The following is a 24,869-nucleotide window of genomic DNA, read 5'->3' as shown; positions in this document are numbered from 1 at the left end:
AGAAGACAATATCTTTTAGGCCTCTAAAATGTTTTTTTCTAATGCATCTATCTATGCACTTATCTAATAATAAAAATTCCGGATAAGTTTTTATATTTTATTATTGTCAATATAATAGTCAAAATAGAATAACCAAAGCACAGTACAATATAATGTAATTTAATGTAATATGGTATATAACATACAGTAATTAATTGTCTATAGTGTGTGGTTTGTTATAACAATATATTACACATTAATGTATGGCTATATATTATTAACCTACAGCTAATTAATAACATACATACTGATGCTGCTGGAAAAAAGTTAATGCTGGCAAAAACCCCTCATAATAATGTTGAAAGATAATTCAGAATTAGCACAAAATGGTTTTGCTAAGCTCTGTTTAGAAACCTGGCGTGACCAGGGCATACAAGTTAAATCAGCAGGATGGGAATAATGAGAGTGGGAAGTCTGATCATGGTACTGCTTGGTTGGGTTTCTACCTGCACCCTTCCTCAATCCTAGGGAGAGGGACCCAAGGTGGATGGGGACCCTGGATGGCTCAGTCAGAAGGATGGATCGGTGTGGATGGGTCAACCTGCTGCTGTTATCTCCCAGTTTGCTCTTGAATTTTGGAATGCCCTGTCCTGTTTTATAAAACCCTGGTTATAAAAAGAAAGCAGAGAATGAAAGAGAACTCTTCCCTCCCCCAGTGATGCTCTGACCAAGGACAGGGAGGATGAGTCCTCAGCCTGGCAGAGGCAGCTGCAGGTCCACAAACTGCTTGAGGGGCCAAGAAATGAAATATTAAAAAAGGGGAGGTGTTTTCTTAAGGATAAAAAAACCCACATATCTTCACAGTTATGATCTTCTTGGAATTTTATTTTAGTAGTTTAAATAGCTTGATCTGAATTTTTATCCAAATAATTATTCTTGTATATAAATCCACCTGCCAGGCTGCACCCAAGGGGAGAGGTTTTGTACGAAGCTATCTCATTAGAAAACTTCTTCCTTAGGGTAAAGTACTTAAAAAGCATCCATTCCCTTGTTGTTTGCACAACCCCAACAGCTCCAAGGGGGAATTGAGAGGTGGTCAGGAGCATGCTTTCTGCTGTAAAAGCTCCCTAAATATGTGTTTACCTAATTCAGGCTCTGAGCACCTCTCAGGTGTTTGCCTGGGACCAGCCCTGGGGCTTTGGGCTCTGCAGTGTGTCTGACAGTGGGTCCCCCCTCTCCTGATGGCACTGGTCTAGTGGAAGGTGCCCTGTCAGCAGGGCTGAAACGAAATGACATTTAAAGTCCCTCTGAATCCAAACCATTTTATGATTCTGTGATTGTAATTCTGTGGCTGTGCTGGACCTGGCTATTGCAGCTCCCAAATCCCTGCTGTGGGTGGCTTCACCAGCCAAACAGGCTTGGAGATTTTGTCCCACTTCCACATCTAATCTCCCTAGAGATGGATCCTGAAGGATTTATACATTCACTTTGGAAAAAATTTGTCCTCAGCTTTCAGAAGTGGCTTTCTTTGGTAAATCCCAGCAACTTTAGGAACTGGAGTTTCCCAGAAAACTGGGGCTGGTTTTCTCTGAGATGTGTCCCAAGTAAGCCTTGATGGTTGGATTTGGACAGAAGCCATCGAATCAGAAGTGTGGGGATTTTTAGCCTGTTTGTGTGAGTGCAAAGGGTGCATCTGTCTGAGGTTAGGGGGCAAACCCAGCTCCTTGATCACACAGGGACATGTTTCTGTTCATGGTCCCTTAGAGAGGAAAAGGGTGGGCAGCACCATTTGGGCCCATGGGAAGATGCTGAACTGAGATGACAAACTTTGGTGAAGTGACACTGAATGTCCACCTGTATCACATGTAAATGTAACACACATCCAGATCATACAGAAATTAATTTTCAGTGAATTTCCAACTTTTTTTCCAGGTTTGTTCTGTGTAACTAAAATCCAAACTGAGTTAACACCTCACTGCAGACTATAAAATAATCTCTGGTGTGACCTTTATTGAGGACGCTGTTCTTTGGGAAAAGATGTATTCAGTAGGCAAGTGGTTAAATCAAAATAACAAGGGCTATTTATCTAGTAGCTCTCCATGGCTATACTCAAGGGGAGCATATCTACCTATTTGTCAAGTCATTGACAATAGCCTATTTCTTTCTTCCTACCCATATGCTTTATTAAAGAAACACTTGACCTACCTGTCACATCAAACCGCTTCCTTTATCCAAAACAGAATAATATAGACATTTCCCTTAAGGGAATCCTGATGCAAATATATAAGGACAGGTTGCCAATTTGTTGAGCGTATTAGGGTACAGAAAACTGTCAAGGGAAACAGCTGTAATACAGACTGTTCTAACAAGCTCATTTTTTCTTTTTTTTCTGTGGTACTTTTGGTCTCCCTTTAGTTTATATTATACGATTTGTATGTTACAATTTTTATGGACAGCTGTCAACAGCAACTCATCTTTTTCACTTTGAAAAAAAAGGAAACCTTTAGATTCCTGGCCAAGGCTCAGACCTATTGTTCGGTCTTTCACAATAACTCTCACAAAACCTTCAGATGCAAATAGCTGAGAAGAAAGTTATGGGATAGAGGATGGGAAAAACAGTAAAGCTGTTTAAAGATGGAGAAGGTTCCGACTGTGATTTGAAAGGCATGTATTTTCACGTGAAGCCATTCAAACACACGATGACACTTCCCATTCTCACCTGTCCGCTTCTGTGCTGCAGAAAGGAATGTCTGTCTTGCCCCGGATGAGTGCTTTGGTTTCAAATATGAAATGACACGGAAAGGTTCCAATGTGGCATTTTGCACAAGCAAGCTGTGCTGCGGCTGAGGGCTGGGAATGAGAGCCAAACTGCAGGAATTCTGGCATCCTAGTGGCATGCTGATTAACCGTGAGCCACTCAGTCCCCAGCACTGGTTTTGGTTCACAGGTCCAAAACACTCCCGGCTTTCCAGCAAGGTGGTTTGGTGATGTTGTCGTTTCCAAATGAAATCCATAATTTTCAGCAACCAGAATCTCCTGAGACCAGAAAAGATTAAGAGTCAAATCCATATAATTAGAGGTCTATGTTGACTAGTGGACAAGGCACAGGCTGTGCTACAGGAGCAGAGATCGGTTAAAGATCTGTTCCACTTTGACTGCAGCTCCACTGAAATCGGGGGGTTACCCCAGAGATTAATTAGTCAATTTACACTTGTTTGCATAGAGGATGATACAAATCATCAGCTGAACGATCTAAAGTTCAGGCAGTGCAAGTCAGGGCAAGAGGGGAGAGAATTAACCATGTCTGGACTGAGGTCACAGCTTGGGCTGATCCGGTTGCTGAGGCAGAGCATCGCGCCTGCCCTGTGCCTCTAACCAGTGACCTGTGATGAGAGGCCACCATGGGCTTTGGCATCTCTAATAGGAGGCAGTTCACCCAAAGAAAATGTCTCTAAAGAGTCGTGCAAATATTTGTGTAGAGAAGAAAAAGAGAGCTAGAGAGCACTGAGATCACCAGGTGAAAGGCTGTGCAGGAATGAACTGGTATTTCCCCTTGGTCTGAACTTCTGCCCTGTTCCTGCTCCCTGTGTCCTCACAACTACCCTTGGGCTCCTCTTCTCAGTGGTGTGAAAAAGTGATCCCTTATCCTATTTTTTAATGTGGGAGCACCCAAGTGAAGATGAAGAGCAGCGGGTGGCATCCTGGTCCTGCTGAAATCCTGGGGAATTTTCTCACGACCCTGTTCAGGGCCAGGAGCTTGGACAGATATTGGCATTAATAAAATATTGGCACTGTGGAAGGATGAAGTTCTGATGGTCTGGTGATGCTGCCGTGGGCTGAGCTGAGAGAGGCTTTAGGGAACAATTTGTTGGCACATGACTTATGAAGAGACTGAACTATGTGATTGTAGGATATGTGCAGGATATACTCAGGGATGAGGAGAAGAAGATCCTCAAAGCACATCTGTAGCACTGACTCTGCCTTTAGAAAAGGACTGGATAGTTTGAAGTCATTAATAGAATTTTCATAGAAAATATTGTCCTGACCTTTTCTCTGGAATACTGTGGAAAAACAAGGGAGAGAGACCATCAGACATCACTTTTTTTGTTCTGGCATTGCAAATACGCCAGTGCTTGCTCACCAGCCAAGCTTTTTCTGAAAGAAGTGAAAACATAGTCTAATTTTTATACAAGCCTCGAATCTCCAATGCATTTTCTGGGGCCAAACTGTAGCCCTTACACAGAGAGAAATGCATTTAATCATTGGGAATAGAGCAGAGCCAACAGCTTCTCCTCTTTCACTCCCACTGACACACTTGATGACACTTTATGATCTCTTGTCTAAATAGTGAAGCGCTTGAAAAAAAGACTTGATTACCTGGGGGGGGGCAGTGTGGGAGTGAATGTGTTGTTGGCCATGGTGTATTTGGTAAATCCAAACCCCTCAGTGCAGCCTGGTGTCTGCAGAGCTCTGGATTACCCCGTGTCCCAAAACTGGGGGGGCGGTAGGACAAGCTGGGGCAATCCCAGTGACAGCCTCCTGGAGACCAGCATCACCAGCAGCAATCAGACACTGATTAAACACTGTCCCAGGAGCTGCTTGCCCCTGTCATGTGAGACACTCAGTGGGCCAGATCCCCTGGAACAAACCCACAGTGTCTTCCAGCAGGGATCTGAGTCACAGGTCCTGGGGAGTAACTGTTAATTAGAATTCGACAACTGTTTCCTGGGGGGAAGTTTGAAAAAAAAGGATGTCTCAATCTTGCTTTTGAAAAGACACATCTTGCCAACAGAGAGGATTTTTAATGTGTTTTTTTTTTTTTTTTTTTTTTTTTTTCCCCTGAAAGGGCTTCCAGGTATGAATCCTGAAATGTTCAGGCAACACTAGTGTAAACAGATTGATTCAGGGATTTTGTGTTATGGAGAGAAGGAGTTCAAACATCGCAGCATCCTCAGCAAAATCCCACCAGATGCTGCTTATATTGCAAAGTAGCTCATTTGGTTTTAATTCATCCTGTACCATGAGGTTACAGCCTGTTTTAGCTGCTGCTTGCTTTTTAGCTGCTTTCTGTTACTTTTTTCCTTCTTTCTTTTTTTTTTTTTTTCCTTTTTCCCTGGAGCTTGTGAATTGCAAGGTCAAGCTAAAGTCAAACTTCACCATTTCAGTGAAGAAATGCAAGCAGATGTGGCTGTTTCATGTGGCACTGTGCCTGCCCGCTGCGCTGGGGTCTGTGGCGGTGTCTGCACCCCGGACCATGGCCTCTCCCTCCTAGCTCAGCAGTGCCAGTTCTCCTGTTTGGGTCCCAAAGTCGGTGCCATCCTGGCTGTTGCTCATCCCAGGGAAATTGCTTTAAACCTCAGCACCTACATTCCCACAGCTGCTGTTTGCTTGGCCTTAGGAACGACCGTAGGCAGGTGACTGATGGGTGCTGATGGTGTTTTCCTTCATGACACTTCAGAGTCTGATTTCCTCAAAGACATCAGGCTTTGCCACACAGTTTCCTCTGGCTCCATCACTTTCTGCAGGTCTATTCCTTTGCCCTCTGTATCTCTCAATGGTTTGCAAATGATAACGCCAAACATCCAGGATCTACCTCTGAGCTGGTCTTTAGGTATCAAAATAAAAGCACTGCCCACCTGCAGAGGGCAAGACGTGTTTGGCAGAGGGGATTCCCCTTGTTCAGCTCATCCTGGGTCTGGAGCACTCAGGGCTTTTTATTCATAGGTTTGAGAAACCCATGAAGGTATTCTGCATGAGACTGGTAAAGAGTGGAATCTTACTGGCTTATGTTCATGACCTCACAGGGTGCAGTGAAGCTGGAGTAATTTGTGATATTGTTTTTGGTTGCCTTGCTGAAGTTATTCACTATCCAGACAGAAAACATACATAAAATTGTTCTCTTGTATGGTGATGATGAGGAATACAGGGTTAGCAGCATCACTGAGAATTAATGAATTTTTAAAGAAATTTGAGGATAAGTCCTGGAAATTTTTCATTTCCTGGTTTGTGTATCCATTTTGCCTGTTCTCAGAATGGGATGTAAGGCTTCATATCAATGAAAACTACCTAAGTAAGGCAATGAAGTGCATTCCCCCCCTCAGAAAAATCACAACCAGGCAATATTTTTTCAACCCATTTATCAGCCCTACATCTTTCTAGGTTCAGGAGAAATTTTTATTATAATGTCAGTTAAAAGACTTATTCCCAGAAAAATGCCAAACCCTAATGTCCTTCTGAAAATCTGAAGCAATCTCTAAGTAAAATAGAAAATGGTGTGGCAGCTTGAGCCCTCTGCTCAGCAGGGAAGCCAGCCTGCTTCCCTCTCTGCCTTGCTCTCCTGGTGCTTCTCTCCAAGTCCTTTCCTTGATGTAATTTTGTTCCTATTGGGGTTGGCATGATCACCTCAGTGGTCTCAGGAAGGACGGGGAAGGTCCGAGGGATGTCCCTGTGCACACAGAAAGAAGGAAGGACGGGGGTCCCACACCTCAGGAACGTTCCCTTGCTGAAACACATGGAGCTGGAGCTGCTTCTAGACATGTGTTTGTAATTTCTTGTTTGGTCTGCGTTGGTTCTGAGAACTGGTGCATTTTTTGATTTTCTTGCTGAAAGGGTTTCACACTTTTGGATACCGGCGTTTGATTAGTTTTGATGATAACCACAGTAGTACAATTCTGACTTCCAGATTGCTTTCCAGAGTGACACTAAGCAGCCACCCATCTCCAAGGCTGAAGAAATTCACATGTGCATTTGATTTTTTTTTTTTCTTTTCATAAAGATAGAAAGAATGTAAAATACTTACTATGAAAAAAATCCAAACAAACAAACAAAGGCAAAAACCCCACAAAACACCCCAAAACAACACCGCCCCCCCCCCCCCCCCCCCCCAATATTTCTCACCCCTTATTTTAGGGTGATGCCTGCATGATCTTTTCCAGTAAAAAGGATGTGATCTATCACAGACTATCTCCCATTCCTTTTTTTATAATCTCCACTAGTTATCTGCCTGAGCAATTCTTACAAACTTTGTTCAATGAAGAGCTGCATTTGTCACACAGCGATTTAAGGGGGTTACTGAACTTCGGAAGGAAAATGAGTGGCAACTCTTGCCCAGAGATAACATAATATGAACATGACAGAAAAAAAGCAGGCTAGCATTTCTATCACCTTTTTTCCTGCCTACTAATGGTTTTGATTCTCATTATTTCTCAAATGCCAAGAGTAAAAACTCTCCAGGGTACCAATTAACTGTGCCCAGTCTGGATACGACTGCTCTCATCCAGGACGTATTTTGAGATGCTGAAGCTGTCTTTGAGAAAAGGCAATTTGTGTGCAGCTATGTTTGGTAATTTTCAAGGACTTCATCTTGTAGGGAAATAGAGATGGACTCATAATTAATTTAATTTAAACCAAAGCTTTTTATTAATTGACTTTTAATAAAACCGATTACCATAAATGGGAACCTGGGATCTGTGTTTGCAGATTATTTTTGTCTGCCTCACTCATATTTTAATACAGGTTATAAACCTTCTTGAAAAAAGAGTAAGCGACACTTTGAATTAATTTCAGAATGAGCTTTTTGCCTTCTCTACAACCTTATTCACCTGCCTTTGCATTATTTTAAATTTAGGATGTTGAACAATGACATTGACAGCATTTATGACAGTGTGCAACTGTATTTTACATTTCTATTCCTTAACCATACTACATACTTAAAGCCCTTTTAAAAAATTTTAATTTCAAAAAGAAAGCAGAGATAACCCATTGGCTAAGACAAGAACATTATGGGTTGCAGCTGAGGGCTGGCTCTGCTCAGGATGCTGGGGTATCTGGGATCCTTGGTTAATGGGCACTGACAGAGGTACAGGGCTGATGGCAGCCTTGCCCCAGCATTAATTGCTGCTGCAGCTCTCTCCCGAGGTAGTGCTCTCCCTGCTTTGCAGATGAGGAAGCAGATCTGCTAAGATCAATGCTTTACTCACATGAATAGCTCCATTGAGTCCTACATGGCTATTAAGTGACTTAAGTTCAATAATATATTAAATCTTAGTGGGGCTTAAGACAGCTTGTAGGAGGTTATTTAAAAAGTCTGCCCTAGTCTTTTCCTGTAGCCACAAAACCAACCTTGTCTGACCCTGCCTCTTTCCCATTCCTAATTTTGTGGCTTGTGAATTATTTTGCCCCATTTCTCTTGCAGACACAGCGCCTCACACGAGCATCCTGCCTCTCTCCGTCACTCCCTGCCTGCCCTAACACTGACCCCCTTCCTCAGCCCTTGGCATCTCTCCAACTCATTCCCCCGAATTTAATTTTTCAGACCTTTAATAAGCACAAACAAAAAGAACATCAGAGGAGCGGCTTACACTGTCCCTCCACAGCCAAGGAATCTCTGCGTTTAACAAAATTGCAATACTGGCAAAAGCAATAGAGGGAGCTGCTGCCGGTGGCTGGGGTCCAGCCAAGTACCATGAGCTGTCCTTGCTTAATCCCCGGTGAGACCTCCCCTACAGATCCATTATTTAGGATTTCTTGAAATGGACAAAATATGAAAAGAAAAAGGGAAAAAAACCCACTACCCTCAATAAGATTTCTTTTGGACCAATATTTAAAGTGATGGAAAAATCAAGAGAGAAAGATATTTGTAAAATTCCATAATATTTTCTTAGCCTCGGAGTAAATATTTGTAGAGAAAGCAATTATTGTGCATAAGAATTTTCTGTTGTGTCTCTTCTGGTTCTTTAATTTAAATGATTGCTTTTTTGGCCCATCCCTGAATAACTAAGTAGAGGTGATTAAAAACCTTCAAGCCTTTCAGATTTATTGTCCTGTAACTATTTTTGAAAGCAGATTTAATATCAGTATGCTATTTATATTCCCTGAGAACTAACATTTCAGATACTAAACCAATATATCAATGCCTGATGCAAAGCAGATTGCACTGAAGATGTAGAAATGTATACAAGTAGAAAACTGCTTATATTTAATAAAGAACCAAGATATAAACATATTTTAATACAATGGGCTTTGAAATCGACGAGTTCCTAGTGCTTTACTCCCTTCACCTCCCTGACGTTTCTCTCCTACATCCCACGTGCAGCGTGGAGGGCACTGACAGGAAACTCAGCTGCAGCCCTGGGGTCAGCAAATACAGGATTGATATTTTCCCAGGAGAGTGTCAGGACAGCTTCTTCTGCACACTGGGCTTATTTTTATCCCAAAATGCATTTTCCCTTCCATGCTCCAGCTGCCTGTCCCAGGGCTCTCTGCTGCCCTTGTACTGCCCCTCTGCTCCTGCTCTCCCCTAAGCTCTCCCCTCCATGCTCCAGCATCTCCTGCTTGTGCTGGGATTTCTCCAGGGGATGCCACAGGTTGCCCAAATGCCCTCCTGAGCTCTCCTTGCCAGGGCACTTGCTGAAGCATCGTTGTGGTCACCCTGTGCAGTGCCAGGCTCTGGGGGGTGGGGAGAGGAGGGAGGTCCCGGGGCCCAAACACTGCCCTGAGGCTGAAGGGAAGAGCAGGCATGTAGCAAAGGCATGTCAGGGAAGAGGAAAGAGCCACAGTCAGCTGCTCAGCACCAAGGGGCTCCTAACCCCAGGCTCATTTTTGGGCTCTGAAGGTACTGGTCACCTCTGTGGTAGAGCAGGGTAGATGTCCTGTTTTGTACAAATATTTAGTTCTCCTTTGTCTGGTCAAAAGCCAGTTGCTGTAGGGGTTTAGGGCCACCAGCCTGGTCATGCTCCTCATGGATGTCCCCAGTATCACACTTCATGCCTGTGCTGAGGCTGAAGGCTGAGACCAGGCTAAAACCTTCCTGCTGCCCTTCTGCCTCTTTCACATCTCTCTGCCATGCTCCTGCTGCCTCTGCACTGTTGTCTCATATTGACCTTCTCTACCCGAGATAACCAAAGGTGCAGAAACCTTCTGGTGTCTCTGCTGAAGCCTCCCACACGCAGCCCGAGGCAAAGGCCAGGGACTGTGGAGCTGAGCCCAGCTGAGCTTAGCTGAGCCAGGCTGGGGCTGGGCAGCCCAGCAGCTGGCTGCAGCTGGATCCACACTGTGCAGCCTTCACTGCCGAGCCTGGGACACGCTTGCTTTCCCTCCTGTCCTCACCCCACTGTTCAGGAAAGTCCACACACTCCTCCCCTCCCTCTCTGCCTTTGATGGTTCGTTTGTGCTGCTACCTGCAGCCGGCTCCTGCTCTTCCCAGAAACCTTCTCCCCCTATCAGCTGCTCCCTCCATCCACATTTAACAGCAGCGCTGCCTTATGACCCCAGGAAGATTTCACAACTCCCTCTCCTTTGGGCACAAATACTCTGTATCAAACCCCTCCTTCTTTCTCAGTCCTTCCATTTCTGTGTGGCCATGCAGTGAATCAGCCACCATTGTCCCCCATCACCGCCCCATCACTGCACCCCCTCTTCCATGGGTCCCAAGTGTCCTCTTCTTGTTCCCAACACCATTCTGTGCCCCACATCCCCCCCTTCAAACTGGGGATTTTCAAAGCCTATCTCACCCCTACCTAAAGCAAAAGTTTTCTGCAAGCCCTTATGTCTAGTCACTGGCTGGAGGGGACAGGCACAAATGTCCCAAAGCCATGCTGCCAATTCCACCTCTCGCAGGACAGGGGCTTCCCGTGGGGAGCACTGGGATGAGCGCTGGTGGGGTCTTGTGTCACTCACCATCTCCTCCATCAGGGATATCACTCGAGCCGTTAATATTCCAGCCGGTTTCCAGCGGTGCTTCCCTTCGTGCCACCTGGTGGACAAAGGGGACATTTCCCAACTTTTGATTTCACAGAAGAAGGAACGCCGCGGAAAATTAATTTTTTATTGAGGAATTTGGTTGAGCAGCACCCGATTTAAATTTTGTGTGATGAGAAACGCGATCCTGTGACATCCCGTGGTAAGTCCCAGACCACCCCAGCAGTAACATCTACTTCTTACCTGTGCTAATGTTAGTGCACAATAACTTGTTTTAGCTGTAATTATAGATGTTTGGTAAAACGCAGTTCCTACAATGACCTTAACAAGCGAATAACTTTTCTTCTTCCTGTGCTGCCAACAAATTCATGCTTTTATTTAGGCTTGAGCAACTGCTTTCTGATTTTTTAACAAATGTGCAGTTTGAATCCCTCCTGTGGCCGGTCCCAGGCAGGCTGCGACGGACAGAAGCACTGGTAAAAAGCCCATGGAAATAGAAAAATTAAGTAAATAACAGTGAATATTCCTGGCAAGTGTTTCTTCTTTTCAATTTACGAAGAAAAACATTGCAGGAGAAACTTGGTTCCGAGAGATATTTTTGTTCAAGGATTAGAAGTAAATCCCTGAATTGAGGTGCTTAATGAAATGAACCAAAATGGCTTTTGCTCTCAAATCCCTGCAAGCAGTGTCCAAAATGAACAGTAAAATAGCTTCAAATCATGATTAAATAGGGAGAAAACTGCAACGTGCTCAGAGCACATTTCAGAATAGCACAAGATGCTGATAGACAGGAAGGAAATTAATTGCTCAGAGTTTTCTCCCACTATTAACAATTCAACACTCCTCCTGCTTTAATCCTCTGAGGAAAACCCTGCCTTTAGTGAGGTCCATGGAAATTTTAGCAGCGATTTGACTTGGGCCAGGATTTTGTCCTAAATCTTTTCATAAACTCAACGAAACGACGATACAAAAATATTCATCATGGACAAAAATCCTGTCTGGCAGCTGTTGGTAGCTAATGCCAGGGATAACATGGGTCAGTGTGAAGCCACACTATAGAAAAGAAGAATTTCTTTGTGTACATAGCCTGAAACCTCTGCAGGCAGAGCAAAGCTGAAATTTGGCTATAACCCTCTAACTGATACCCAGATTGCTGTAAAACAACTACCACAAAATCCCTGTGCCTACAATTAGCTTGGGCTGTGATTTTATGTCTCACTTGAAAGACGATGTCTCCATAACCTCTCACGGAACCTTTGGGGCAGTAATATGCCTGTCTTCCCCAGGACATTCAACTCAGCCACCCAAAGCCCTGGCTTTGTTTTTTCTGAGACAAAAGGAAAAATGAACACAAATTTAAAATATGTGACTTTGGATTGAGAAAAATTTTATGTTTTACTTGGAAAAGAAATTAATTGGTGTTATCTTCTTCAGTGACAAAATCCATACAACTTAAGATTATCCAGAAACAGAAAGATTTTAATTTCCCAAAGAAACAACCTCCTTTCTTCTCAAAGATTCAGTTTTCACCTAGTCAGAAATACTTGCCCCGACTGAGATTAGTCAAAATATTTTAGTTTATCTCAGATTTTTAAAAACTGTGGGCAGCAATTTAAAAAAAAAGTCTAATCAAAAATAATAAAAAGACAAAACATGAAAATGTTACAGCTAAAAAATGAAGAAGAAACAAAGACGGCCAGCTTTCCTCACCCTCGTTAATGTATTTTTACCCCACTGGAAATTGGATTTAAATTGGTTTTTGGTAAAATGTTTGCTCCAAGAGCTGTCAGAAGACTCAGCCCCACAGCTGCTCCGTGCCAGCTCCCATCCCTGCACGGCTGCAGCGGTGGCAGTGCCCGTGCTGGGGACAAAAGCCACCCTGGTCCTTGGGCATTCTCAGCCTGGTGTGCCTGCCCAGACAGCGCTGCCCAGGGAGCCAGGGATGGAGGGAATGCGGGCAGTGAGCGGGGTGGGATGTGGGAGGCAGTGGAGGGAGAGGGTCAGGAATGACAGGGGACATTTTCAGTGTGGGGGTGCACAAGCGGCTTAAGCCGGCTTTATCAGCGTGTTATAAACTGGCAATCAGCAGGGCTGAGATTTGGCAATCAGTCAATACCGGCTCAAAAACAGCCCGGAGGAAAAAAATGTACCTCGGATCCACTTAAGGTGACCTTTGGAAGGAAGAAAAACAAGTTTAAAAGAAAACAAATGTTTCACAGCGGTGTTTCGAACCAGCTCCGTTTAACTGAGGGTGTGTAAGGACATTATTCCTCGGTGTGTGGGAACTCTTTGTGTGCTTGGAGCCTGTGGTGACACGACACTCTTGTGGCCCTGGCCGGGGTGGATCTCCACCTGCCTACACAGGGCACTTCTGACTTCTGTGAGCTCCCTGATGCCTCCAGCCCAGGCAGCAGCACCGGGCAAAACTGCTCCAGCCCTTCCCGGGACAGCCAGGAGCACACGCTAGCAAAGGGGCAGCTGCGGCTCTCCTCGCTTTATTCTCTCCCCAAATGAATGCAGCAGCTGCAGAAAGCCTGTAACACACGTTGAAATCCCAAATAAGTTTAGTCCCACAGTTTGAGGTCAGCTCGCCATCTCATGGGAATGCCACAACCACATGGCACAGGGGAGCAGTGGCTGATTTTCACCACCCTGGATCCTGGGACTGAATCCCCCACAAAACCCCAATCTCTCTCAACTCCTCACCAGCACATATCTGTTTCTTTCCCCCAAACTGACCTGGTAGCAAAACCTCCACAGTCTGAAACCACAGTCTGAAACTGCCGGATATGAAGCCCAGCTTCTGCCCGGACCCTCCCTAAAAACCTAACGAGGAATATGAGGAACATTTGAAGGAGCTGAAATGGCAGGGCCGTGAATGGCATGTAGCAGCCCCATTGAGATATCTGGTTTCTGTTATGTGTTTCTTTTCCTTGCAATATCTGTATCAGAACTTATAAAATGGATGATTTGTATCAGCTGTCCTGCTTTGTTGCTTTTGCCATGTTCTGCTAAAATGATAACGAAGTGCTTGTTCCAAATCTTCCCCTCCCGCAAAACATCCCAGCTATGTGAAATAAAAGATGCAATTTTATTACAGGGCTGAACAAAACTGTAAGAGGCAAAACAAAGCGTCTCTGAGGAGTGTGACTCCACGGAAGTGGAGAAAAAAATTGATGGAGACGATGGTCTCGGGAAATGCAAAAAGCAAAAGTAATTATGAGCTTGCAAATAATTATAATGTCATTTTGCAAACATAGTCAGGAACTTCATACCTTCCCCCCATTGCACCATAAACCAGGACACTTGGATTTGACAGGACAATTTCTAGCTTCCATATGCTATTACACACGAAAGCATTTTTGGGTAAACTTATTATTCACTCTATGGATACGGAAGCTACTGATAAATCTGAATTTACAGGTACTGGGAAAAATTAAACTGTGAATGTACCTAATTTCATGATGTCGTGGAGGGTGGGTTTGATTTGATCTGCTCACTTGCATGGGTGTTCCTGATCCTTCCTTGATGAGCCTTGGCCAAGAGATGAGCTTGGCCAAGTGACTGCCACTGTGCATTGCTAAACAGTAATTTCCTCATTTTTGAACTGTGAATTCTTTCCTGCACCATCTGATGATGAGGTTTTCCAGGAGAGCCTGCATTTGTGTGTCTGTGAGCTGGAAAACCCCTTGAGATCAAAAACCGCTGCAGCAGCTCCTATGGAAACGTGTCATGGATTGTGTCCTGATTTCAATGAAAACTACAGTCAAATAATAAATTTACATGTGACTTCACTATGGCTCCTCCACCAACCTTTTGTGCTGTCCTCCTCTTCGGTGGACAGCTTCCATCAAAATCTTGGTAGTTTTATTCCTTTCTCACTTTATTTTTTCTTTCCACAACTTGCGTTGTGATGTTGCTGTAAGCAAATATAGTCTGGGTTTTACAGACTACAAAAAGGAGGCAGATCTGAAGTGATTTACTGTTAAAGGAACTGAGGTCAGATCCAGACCTACTGCTCATGAGAAGCTGTTAATACTGTTATTTTGCCTGAAACATTGAGCCAGACCCCTCTTAGCTCTGGTAGTCCTACTCCAGAACTGCTTTTGGAACGGACTTATCTTTGAAATGCAAATACCATGACATTTCAGATGAAATCTCCTCAAGCAAGTCTACTTTTCAGAGGAAATATTAAGGAACTTAACAACTTAACACTTCAAGAGTGATAAAAACATATTTGTCTTTTACACAGAAAAGGGCTGACAGCCAAATTTTGTAATTGAGAATACTTCCTTAAATACAGAACCCTGAATGAGCAGCAAAAGGGTCAATTCATATTTTTATGAAAACAAGCAAAAGTGACTGTTCTGTTTATATTATCAATGCCTGGAGTGTGGGCATCCCGTCTCCCTCCTGTCTTCAGAGGCAATGCAATCTGCCACAAAACTCAGAGAAACGATGGAATGTCTGGGTGAAAAGAATGTACAGAAATTGATTTCAAGACTACAGAAGTAATATTTTTATCATCAGAAAAACTGCCAAGGTCAAACCTTTTATTAACACTTGAGTGAGGCTACATTAAATTGTGTCAGTGGGAGAAAGGGACTTGGTGAATATTATTTTAAGTGATCTGACTAAAGAATATCCCCCTTGCATGGCTTAGCTATGGACTATTAATTATTACTTAAAAATTCAGTAAAGCTTTTGTTTCTCCATCTTTAGTTCCCAGCAAAAATGTATCTTATTATAGACCTATTATACCCCTCCTGCAAACAGAAGGCAGTATATTTTCCAGTCTAATCAGATATTTTCATTTGCATCTAACTTCCTCTTGAACATTACTGACTTCAAAGGATTAAAATTCCCAATTCTGGTCCAACAAGAATTTTTTTTTATTTTCCAGATGATCAGAATAAGGATAAAAACTTTCTCTTTTTGCCCCCTACCCCTCCTTTTCTGCATATTTTAGTAAAGTCCTGCCTTGTAGATAATTTGGAATCACTTGTCACAGCCTCGTTAGTAGAGCCAAATGCTAAATGCCCCAATAGACCAAAAATCCAATAAAGGACATGGTTTGTAACTCTTAATTTTTGCAGCTGTTGGATAAAGCCAATACATCTGTTTACAGTGATTCTTTCTTTGCTGGCAACATCAATTTATCCTCTAAATGCCAATGTCCCTAAGCAGCTGTGAGTGTGCCCCCTTCCACCTCATTTCAGGAGAGTCAAACCCAAATCTTCCATTAAGGAAAACTGGGAATTGCTCCTTTGCAGCCATGCTGCCGCCTACCTGCTGAACTGCTGGTCCAAAACGTCCTGGCTTTTCTTGCTAGGCAGAGGAACATGTCAAGGGCTTGGTGAATTTGAAATGAAAACTGCTTGCAGATCAGCTGGGAATTCATCTGCAAATTTGTCTTTGGCTGTTGACAGACTTCTAGGATTACAAAGACAGAGGCAGAGAAGAGAAACCCTCCTCAACTCACAATGCAAAGCACAGGTGGAAACTATGCAATAAAATGGGGTTTGGGGGGGATGGGTTGGAAAATTCTGTTTTATCAAATTGTGATTGTTTTTTCACAAAGGTGCTTTAAGAAAAAAACTTTGCTGGGGAGTTCTTTCAAATGCAGGATACAGTTTCCTACCAAGGCTAGAAGAAGCAAGGACTGACATTCCTTCTTTATTGCAGCCCATCCAAGCCACCCATCAGCCTCATTTCCCAGAGATAGGGGACTTAAGTTTCAGAAATTTATTCTGTCCTTTTATTTTTCCCTTGGAGAGAGACAACAAAATTGGCATCACTTTTTGCTGGAACCAAAGGCAAAGCTTTGATTTCCATCAAGAAATGCAATTCCTTTGCAGCCATTCCAGTTTGGAGAGGTGCATTAAATAACAGATTAAACTTTTATGCCAGATCCTATGGTTCAGAATTAGGAGGGTTTAGTTCTACCCTTTGCTCTTCCCAGCTAGAATGCCTCCCAGCAAAGTACCCTGTACTGGAATTTTAGATCAAAACAGTTGCTGTGCATCCAAAGCCCGCATGCTTGCAGACAGAAAGGAGGCCAAAGGAGAAAACTCTTTAAGGTACAAGTGAGAGCTGGGAGGGAGTGGAATAAAAGCCACTGCTTGAAAATCCATCCCAGAAGATGAGAATCAAGGGTGAAGGAGAACTTTCTGCAAAAGAGCTCATGCACTGACTTGCTCTTCCAACAGTTTTGTCTTTTGGAAACACAAACGGGGCTGCCCTGCAGAGAGGCTGTCCCATACCCAAAAGGCTGATCAGCCCTTCACACCACCCAAGACCTGAGTTTTGAAACCTCCATGGGCCGGGGGGGCAGTTTTGGAGAGCAGCAGAAATAAACTGCATGCTTCAATGCAGCAACAGGGAGCGAGGGAAGCAATGGCTATCACCTCAGTTCAGCCTGGTTTTCCTGGTTTTCCTGCACTTTACAAGGAAAAGGTGGTACCAGACCATTTATTGGCTCTTCCAGGGCAGAATAGGAAAAGGAGAGGCTGTGCTGGTCTTGCACGGGCAGAGGATCCTGCTGAGCTCGTTGACTTTAGTCATGGTCCAGATCTCCTACTTGCTCCTGAGGAAAAGTGCTTTCAAGAGGGATTTTTCTCCTTGGAGCTTAAAGGGAGACAAATTACTATATAAAATTGTAACAATCTGTGTGACCATCACTCCCCATCCAGAGCCTCTCTGAATCCTTTGCTGTTGCCGTTTGAATGTCCGTGTTGCTCTTCTGAGGAGCTGAGGGACTTTTTAGAGCTGCTGTAGGATGAAACAGGACAAGAGCAAACTTGCTCTCGTAGGGAGAGGATGCTGCTGAAATATTTGAATAGAATGAGATGGGCATTTCATGGTGCTCTGAACTCCATTTCAGGTGTGCGACAAAGAATTTATATGAAAATGTATTAATTTGCAAGCCATTGTATGAGTGGTAGCTGTCTAGTTAGGAAAATGAAAAATAGAAATAAAGAAATACCTTGTAAACTGTGGGTACAATGGGCCTGTAGACGTCTGGAAAACACTTGTCCCCAGTGTCCAAACTTCTCAGTGAGGTTATATCCAGTTGTCAACTCTTGGCTACTCTCAACAGGTGTTTGTTTGTTTTTTTTTTTTTTTTTTTTTTTAATTTTTTTTTTAAGGAGTACTTTTTGTATCTTCATTGCCATAGTTTTTTTTTTTTTTTTTTTTTTTTTTTTTTTTTTTTTTTTTTTTTTTTTTCCTTTCCCTGCTTATCTTTATTGTGGCCATCAAGCCGGCTGACAGAAAGCTTGCCCTAGATGTGATGGAACAGCAGATGCAGTTCTGCCCCTCCAAATGCCACTGTACTTTCCTGGACAAAACATATAACTCATTCTTAAATGCAATATAAATTAAGAAACCAACAAGGGATACTACCTTAGAAAAGGACATGTAACAATAATGCTCAGAGACCTGTTGGGAGGAGCATTATCTACAACCAATTTATATTAAAAAAAAAAAAAAAATCAACTGCTGCAAGCTGTTCCACGCCTCCCACTTGTTTTGGCAGCAGAATTTTTGCCACATCCAGTTTTCCAGCAGTATTTCTATTCCCCACCACCACCAAGAATGCACAGTAGTGACTGAACATTTTAAAAGCAAAAATCCCCCAGCACTTACCAAAGAAAAGACGTTTAGCAAATGTTTGACGTCCAACGGAGTGGGGACAGCAGCGGCGCAGGCATGTCCCAGCCCAACCTGCCTTTCCAGGAATGCAGGTTTCCTGCAAAATCGCCCTCTCTGCCTCAGGGCAACCCCTCCAGCACCTCTGCTCCTGCCCTGCTCCGTGGTTATTGTGTGCACAGATGAATGGCACAGCCCGGTGCGCTGGGATGTTATTGCTGGATAAAGCTAATAAAACATCTGAGTCACTGCGAGGAAGCTTTCCCATCCCACTACACGCCTGATCCTCGGGGTTACCCGCCTTTGCCTCCTCACCTTTGCAGTGTATGGTGTTATTCTAACCTCTTTCATCTTTGGCTTTTGGCAGTCTTTTCTGCTTTAAGTATATAGTTATCTTAAGTTGAGCAAGATGTTTCAGGTTACAATAACTGGCTGATGTTTTAAATTGAAACCCCTAATATGCATTCAATTTACATGTACTAAGGCTCTCATTCAATCTGAAATACCAACCGAGTATAAAATAATAGTGACACTTGACATTTTCACAGGGATTTACAACTTCAAAGGGCTCTACAATATAAACGAACTCTCTCTGTACTTATGAGGTGGGTAAGCAAATACTGTTAAGATGGAGTATGAATGAGGAGGGGCTGCAGAGCTTGCCCAAGGCCAGACAAGGAGCTGGACTCGAACAGCTGGGCAGCAGTTTGGCTCTGAAAGCTGCATAACCAACATGGATGAGTTATGAACTCTACATCTCAAGCAGATGTATGAGCAATGTAGACACTGGAATTGACTGCTGTCATCCAAACACACCCACTCTCTCTGTCCAGGCTTGGGATCACCCTGAGCATGATGGTGCTGTGGTTCCTTATTTTTGAGGTTCCCTTACATCAGTGATGAAACTTCAGCATCCAGGCTGGGGACGTGTGGCACGATGGTCATGGGGCAGATCCTGCTTGTGTAAATCTGCAGGCAAATGATAAAATGGGTAGGAAGTCCTTGCACTGACTGTCTTTAATAGCAGGCTGTCCATCCTTTTGTGAAAAGGTTTCCAGACTGTTTTCTCATTTACCAGCATGGGCTGGGTCCTCTCTTGCGACACTGCTCTGCTTTGGGGAGGAGACGCCTTCCAAGCAGTGCCTGCACCAGTAGCCTGAATTAGAAACCTGCACTCTGCTTGATGGATGCAGCTATTGTTAACACAAACAGGCGGGTGGATGTTTCATTAATCACAGCCCATAAACCATTTTGACTAACTGAAAAAATATTTCCTCTGTCTTTTTCATGCCATAGTTTCTCTGAGCCTTTTAGCCCATTTGTATGGACTAGAAAATGAGTTGCTACCCGTTATACAGCATGTCTTGCCCTTCCCTTGCTTTGTAAACACGAGCAGCTCCATTCCATGGTGTGTTTTGATGAGCTGCCAAGAGCCAGCTAATGTACTGTTTGCTGACAAGTATATGTTATTAATCCAAAAGCACTGAGCTTGTGGGTTGTGACTTCTTTTTTTTTTTTCAAAAGAAATATAAAAACTAAATTAAACAAGGGTGTGGATATTCCTCAAATGTAGCTACTGTTCTTTCTGCGATGCAGTTGCAAATGTGCAGCTCCTCCAGTTTCAGGAAATTATTTAGGACATTCCACTACTTTAGTGCATTTATTTTCCTGCAGAAATCGCACAAGCTTAACTGGGTGTCCTCTTCTGATGATCATTTCCCTCAATGAATTGGAATTTTAAAACAAATACAGGGATGAACCTGTGGCAGCCCTTCTCCGTACACATCATGCTCCTTCTTGCGGCTTCCTGGGACCACGTGGGGACAGGAGGGTGGTGGCAGCTGCTGAGGACCCCCAAGCACAGCATCCCTGTGACCCAGCAGGGATTTCACACATCACCCAGCGGCTTGCTTTTGGTGTGTTTTTGATAAGACTCCACCTTACAGAGTTCTGTGACTTTTTGGGATACACTCAGAAGATCGACACAGACCCCCAGAGCGTTTGTTACCTGGACAAACCCTATTGCAGGGAGCAGCCCATTAACTGCTTCAAAAGGGGCTTGTAGCTCCAACCAAAGCAAGGAGCATCCCCACCCCATCTCCAGAAATGGCTTGTGGGAGGGAATTGCGTGGAAGAGGAAGAGGAGGAGAAGGGGGAAGACGTGCTTTGGAAGCCTTCCCAAGCCAGGCGTGTTGGGGGCGTGTGTCTCTAACCAGGCACCATCACTCAGAGCTGAGCACTCGCTGCACCGACAGGTTTGTGCACTGGGACCCCCCACCACACAGAGCAGAGTGTGCCCCCAGGCAGAGCAGGGTTAAGCTTGATGTGAAAAGATGACAACTAAATATGAGCTGTGCAGGCAGAAAACACAGGGGCTTTCATTTCCATGTGCAGGGCACCATTTGCCTTCCAAATTCAAATGACAGCTTTTGAGGCCGTTCTTTCAGGTGACAAATGGTAATAAATCTCCTATTTACACTGGCTGTTGACTCATCTTAGGCGGAATTATGTACTGAAATAAGTAAATAGCTTCCTATTCAATGTGATCCATATACAGCTATGAGCCACAGTACAATGCAAAGCTCCTGTATAGACAAGACCTCTGTTTGTTGTGTGCTTTTCTAGGTCACTTAGCACTTTGCTTCAAAAACGTGCTTTTTAGGACTTAGACTCCTGGTGTGCATGGTCTTTCCCTTGTGCAGAGTAATTCACCCTTAAAAACTAGCAAAGCTACAATTGCTTTTTAATTTGCATTGTAAACACATTAAAGATGAGCTGAGCAAACCAGGACAACTTAGGATGCCTTTTTACATACCTGAATATGAGGCTTGTGTGGTTTATCTTGTTAGTATCCATTTATCTAATGAGTTTTGGGACTGTTAAAAAAAATCTTGGAAAAAAGGGTCTCAAGACAATTGCATTTCAGATGGTGCAATTGCTGAACCTTACATGTGCACGTAGCTTTTTCCAAGGTCTGGTTTGTGTCTGTCAAACTGGTAGAGGGGGACAGAGCCCATTTTTGGTTTAAGACGCTATTTTTCTGGGGTCTTGGAAGCCATTTTTGGCACATTTAATTCAGTTGAAAATGTGTAATTAAAAGTCCCTTAGAAAACAAACAAAACAAACTCCAAAAGCAGCTGTCAACAACATGGGGAAAAAAGAGTTTAAAAGTGTTTAAAACATGAAGAATTCTCCAAATTTAATATAAGTATTTTTTAAATGAACACGCCACTGTGATGGTGCTCAAGGATTTCTGAATTGCTCTCAAATTGCAAGGAAGAAATCAGGAAAAATAAGGAAACATGAGGTGAAGTGATTGGTGCCACTGTGGATATTTCAAGGGACACAACGTGCTTATGAACATTTAATCCACTGGTTTTATGGCTCAGAAAGACATTTCTGTCCAATTCCTGATGACTTTCCTGTGGATGAAGCCATCTTTCTCTTTTGAGCCTCGAGGGATTGTGGAAAGATTGTCCTACCTCAGCTGGCAAATTATCCAAGGTATTTTGAGTCCATGTAAAATCCTGGTTGGGTGGTCATTATTTTGAGAAGCTAACAAAGATGCAATATTGTGGTTTTCCATATGCAGGGACAAGCTTTTGTATCCAAGGCCAGAAGAATTTACTTTGCATAACTCAGACACTTACACTTTCATCTCTGTTGACTTCTTTCCCTGGTATTTCTCTAGTAGGTGTTGAAATCTCTGCTTTGCAAAAATTGCTGTCCAGGGAGCAAGCCAGGTATTGGTGTCACTTTGTGAGGCTTTTTGAGAGACCCAGGGTGTGAGTTCCTAGCTGAGGGGCATCCAGGTCTTCCAGAGCTCTCCCAGGATTGTGTCCCTCTATCACTGCTGCAAGAATCCTCCCCATCTCAGGAGTTTGTGTTTCTCTGCAGAGAAGATCATATCTACACACCTGACGCACCATGAATGCACAAACATCTCTGCTGGAAGACAATAGACATTATGTTGTGTTGCTGGAGAGTAAAAGAGAAGCAGGGAAAGGTGTAGCAACTCCAGAGTGCAAAGTGACCTATAGCCCCTCAGTGGGAGGCATTAAGTTATGTAGCTCATTAAACCTTAAAAAAGCAAGGAGAGAAGCTGCTTCCAATTATCAGGATGAAAATTAATGAAATAAAAACTACAGACAGGCAGCAAAATTATGCAATAAAAAGGGCTTTGCTGGCATTAACAAGGAGATGTGTAATATTTGTGTGGTTCTAGCTCAGCCTTGGCTTGGACACACAGTGATTCTGCACATAAATTATATCCAAATTAAAAATCCTCCATAATCCCATACAATTTTCTGTTCATAGTTAAGTATTATTAGTTGGGAAATATCCTCAGAAAGGGAAAATGAGGTTGTGATCTGTTGTCTGAGAAAATAACCTCTTTGTTAGTATAAAACCGTCATGTGCTGGGATGACTGGCCAGAGCCCTGGAAAAGCCCAGCTGCTGTTTTCTTACAGGGAATGAAGGTCCAACACAGCAAGAGCTGCATGAAGCAGGGTCCAGAGGAGACCTACAGTTTGGGGCACATGGGACCCAAGCAAAGAGAGTGTGAAAATGAACACGCATGAGAAAAACTGCCTGTAAGTGCAGGAACAGTTTTATTAGAAGGCTTCACATCATCCCACAAAGAATATCTTCCACAACGTTAGCTCTGCCTTGGGATCCAGAGAGTGTTGCCATACTAGTCCACGTCTAAAATCCATCCAGGGCATTCTGCTACGAATAGAGTTCATTCCCCTACATGCAAAATTCATCGATCTTAATGCAGAAAATGCTGCTTTTTCCTTGAGAAAACCTTGGTTACTCCTTCCTTTTTGCTTTCCTTCTCCCATCTTGTATGAAAAAATATAATTGCCTTCCTAGGCAGCTGCATGAAAATGTGCTCCTTCACTTTGTCCAAAATGGAATTTTCTTTCTGTGATAGTCATGTCTGTCTGCCATGGGATGGATGCATGACCCAAATAGTGTTCACCAGGGGCTGAGGAGCCCACTGGCATGGCCAGCAAGGTACAGTGAAAGCAGTATACCTGAAAATGTGTTAGTGAGATTGCTGTGCCCCTAAAAGTAGACTCAGAACTGCCAGCGAGGGGAAAATGTTGCAATCCAAACATTTATACTATTGAAAAAAAAGGGAAATCATTTGCTCAGACATAAATTAGCTCCTACAAGACAGATTTATTGTGGCACAGAATGTTTTAATGAGAAGAGGAGGTTCCACAGCCATAGGATACATTTTGCATCAGAATGTTTGACATATAAATAACATTTGAGCGAAATTTTCAACCCTGCGACATTTAGCACTTAACTGGGGATTTGGAAGGAATTTAAGGAATAGGGATGTGTAAATTGGTTTTTCAGTGAAGTTCTGAGTGCTCTGAAGTCTGACGTCAGGTTTACGCACGGGAGCTGCGGTGGGACGTTGCCGTGGGGCAGGGGAGGGCTGAGAGCTGACTCTGAAAGGCTCTCAGGAGAGAGGTTTGTGGAGAGCAGCTCTCCCTCCCTGCCTCCTTCATGCAAAGCCCTTTCCAAGCCTGCTTCAGGGGATAAGAGAGATGACAGGAGCACAGCTTCTGAAATATTGTTTCTCTTTCACCTCCTGCTATCCCAAAATCTTGTATTCCACAGACTTCTAAACTGTTTGGGTTATTACCAATTCTTGCTATAGGAAGTTACTGCAGGATCCCTGAGTGAAGCTAATAGATCAGCCCCAGTTAAAGCTGATAATCAGACTGGGTGGTGGGGTCGGGAAGAGTTGGCATCAGAAAGGACAAACAGTAGGACTTTTCCTATTTCCTATGGCTATTAGCAGTGAGCTTAACAACATCTGTAAAAAAATGCCAAATCATGAGCTGGGTACTTACCTCAGAACATTTTATTTCTAGCCTCCACTTCTGCCAGGAGCAAGTTCTTTTTTTCTTGTTACCTTGTTCTTGAAGAATGACAACAGCAACCCCCAAAACTCTTCCTCCTGGTCTGGTAAAAAGCACCTGTATAGGAAATGGAAGGGGAAAATAGAAAGAATTATAATTGTATTATGTTATTCTGGTTGGCCATTCATTGATGAGGTATAAACATAACAGAATATAAAGGGATTTGAATTTGGATTTTAGCAATGCATATTTTAGCACTTGTGACAACGGGGTGTTTTGTGGACACGTGAGCTATGGATTTATGGTCTTGCACTGGTTTTCACATCAAACACATTTACAGAGGGGGATACTGAGTATTGGCACTGGGTAGAACATCTGGCTGGGAATGATGGCTGAGTTTTTCAGGTCAGAAACCACATTTTCAAGGTCTGAGCCTCTCTTCCCACCTCCTTTCCCACAAGTATGGCAGAAGCAGGGTGGTGATTGCCTGAAGGTCCCAGAAGAGTTCCTACCCTTCCTCTCCCAGGCTCAGTGCTCAGGGCTCTGCCCAAGTTATTGGCTGACTTTGCTGGTGTGACATCCCCAGAAGTCAATGGGGACAGGACATGATTGCATCATCCCAAGAGAAACCACACTCAAGTCGATGGGACGCTGCTTCT

This window comes from Hirundo rustica, chromosome 14 (assembly GCF_015227805.2).
Source record: "Hirundo rustica isolate bHirRus1 chromosome 14, bHirRus1.pri.v3, whole genome shotgun sequence".
NCBI lineage: Eukaryota > Metazoa > Chordata > Aves > Passeriformes > Hirundinidae > Hirundo > Hirundo rustica.
Note: the sequence above shows the minus strand (reverse complement) of the source record.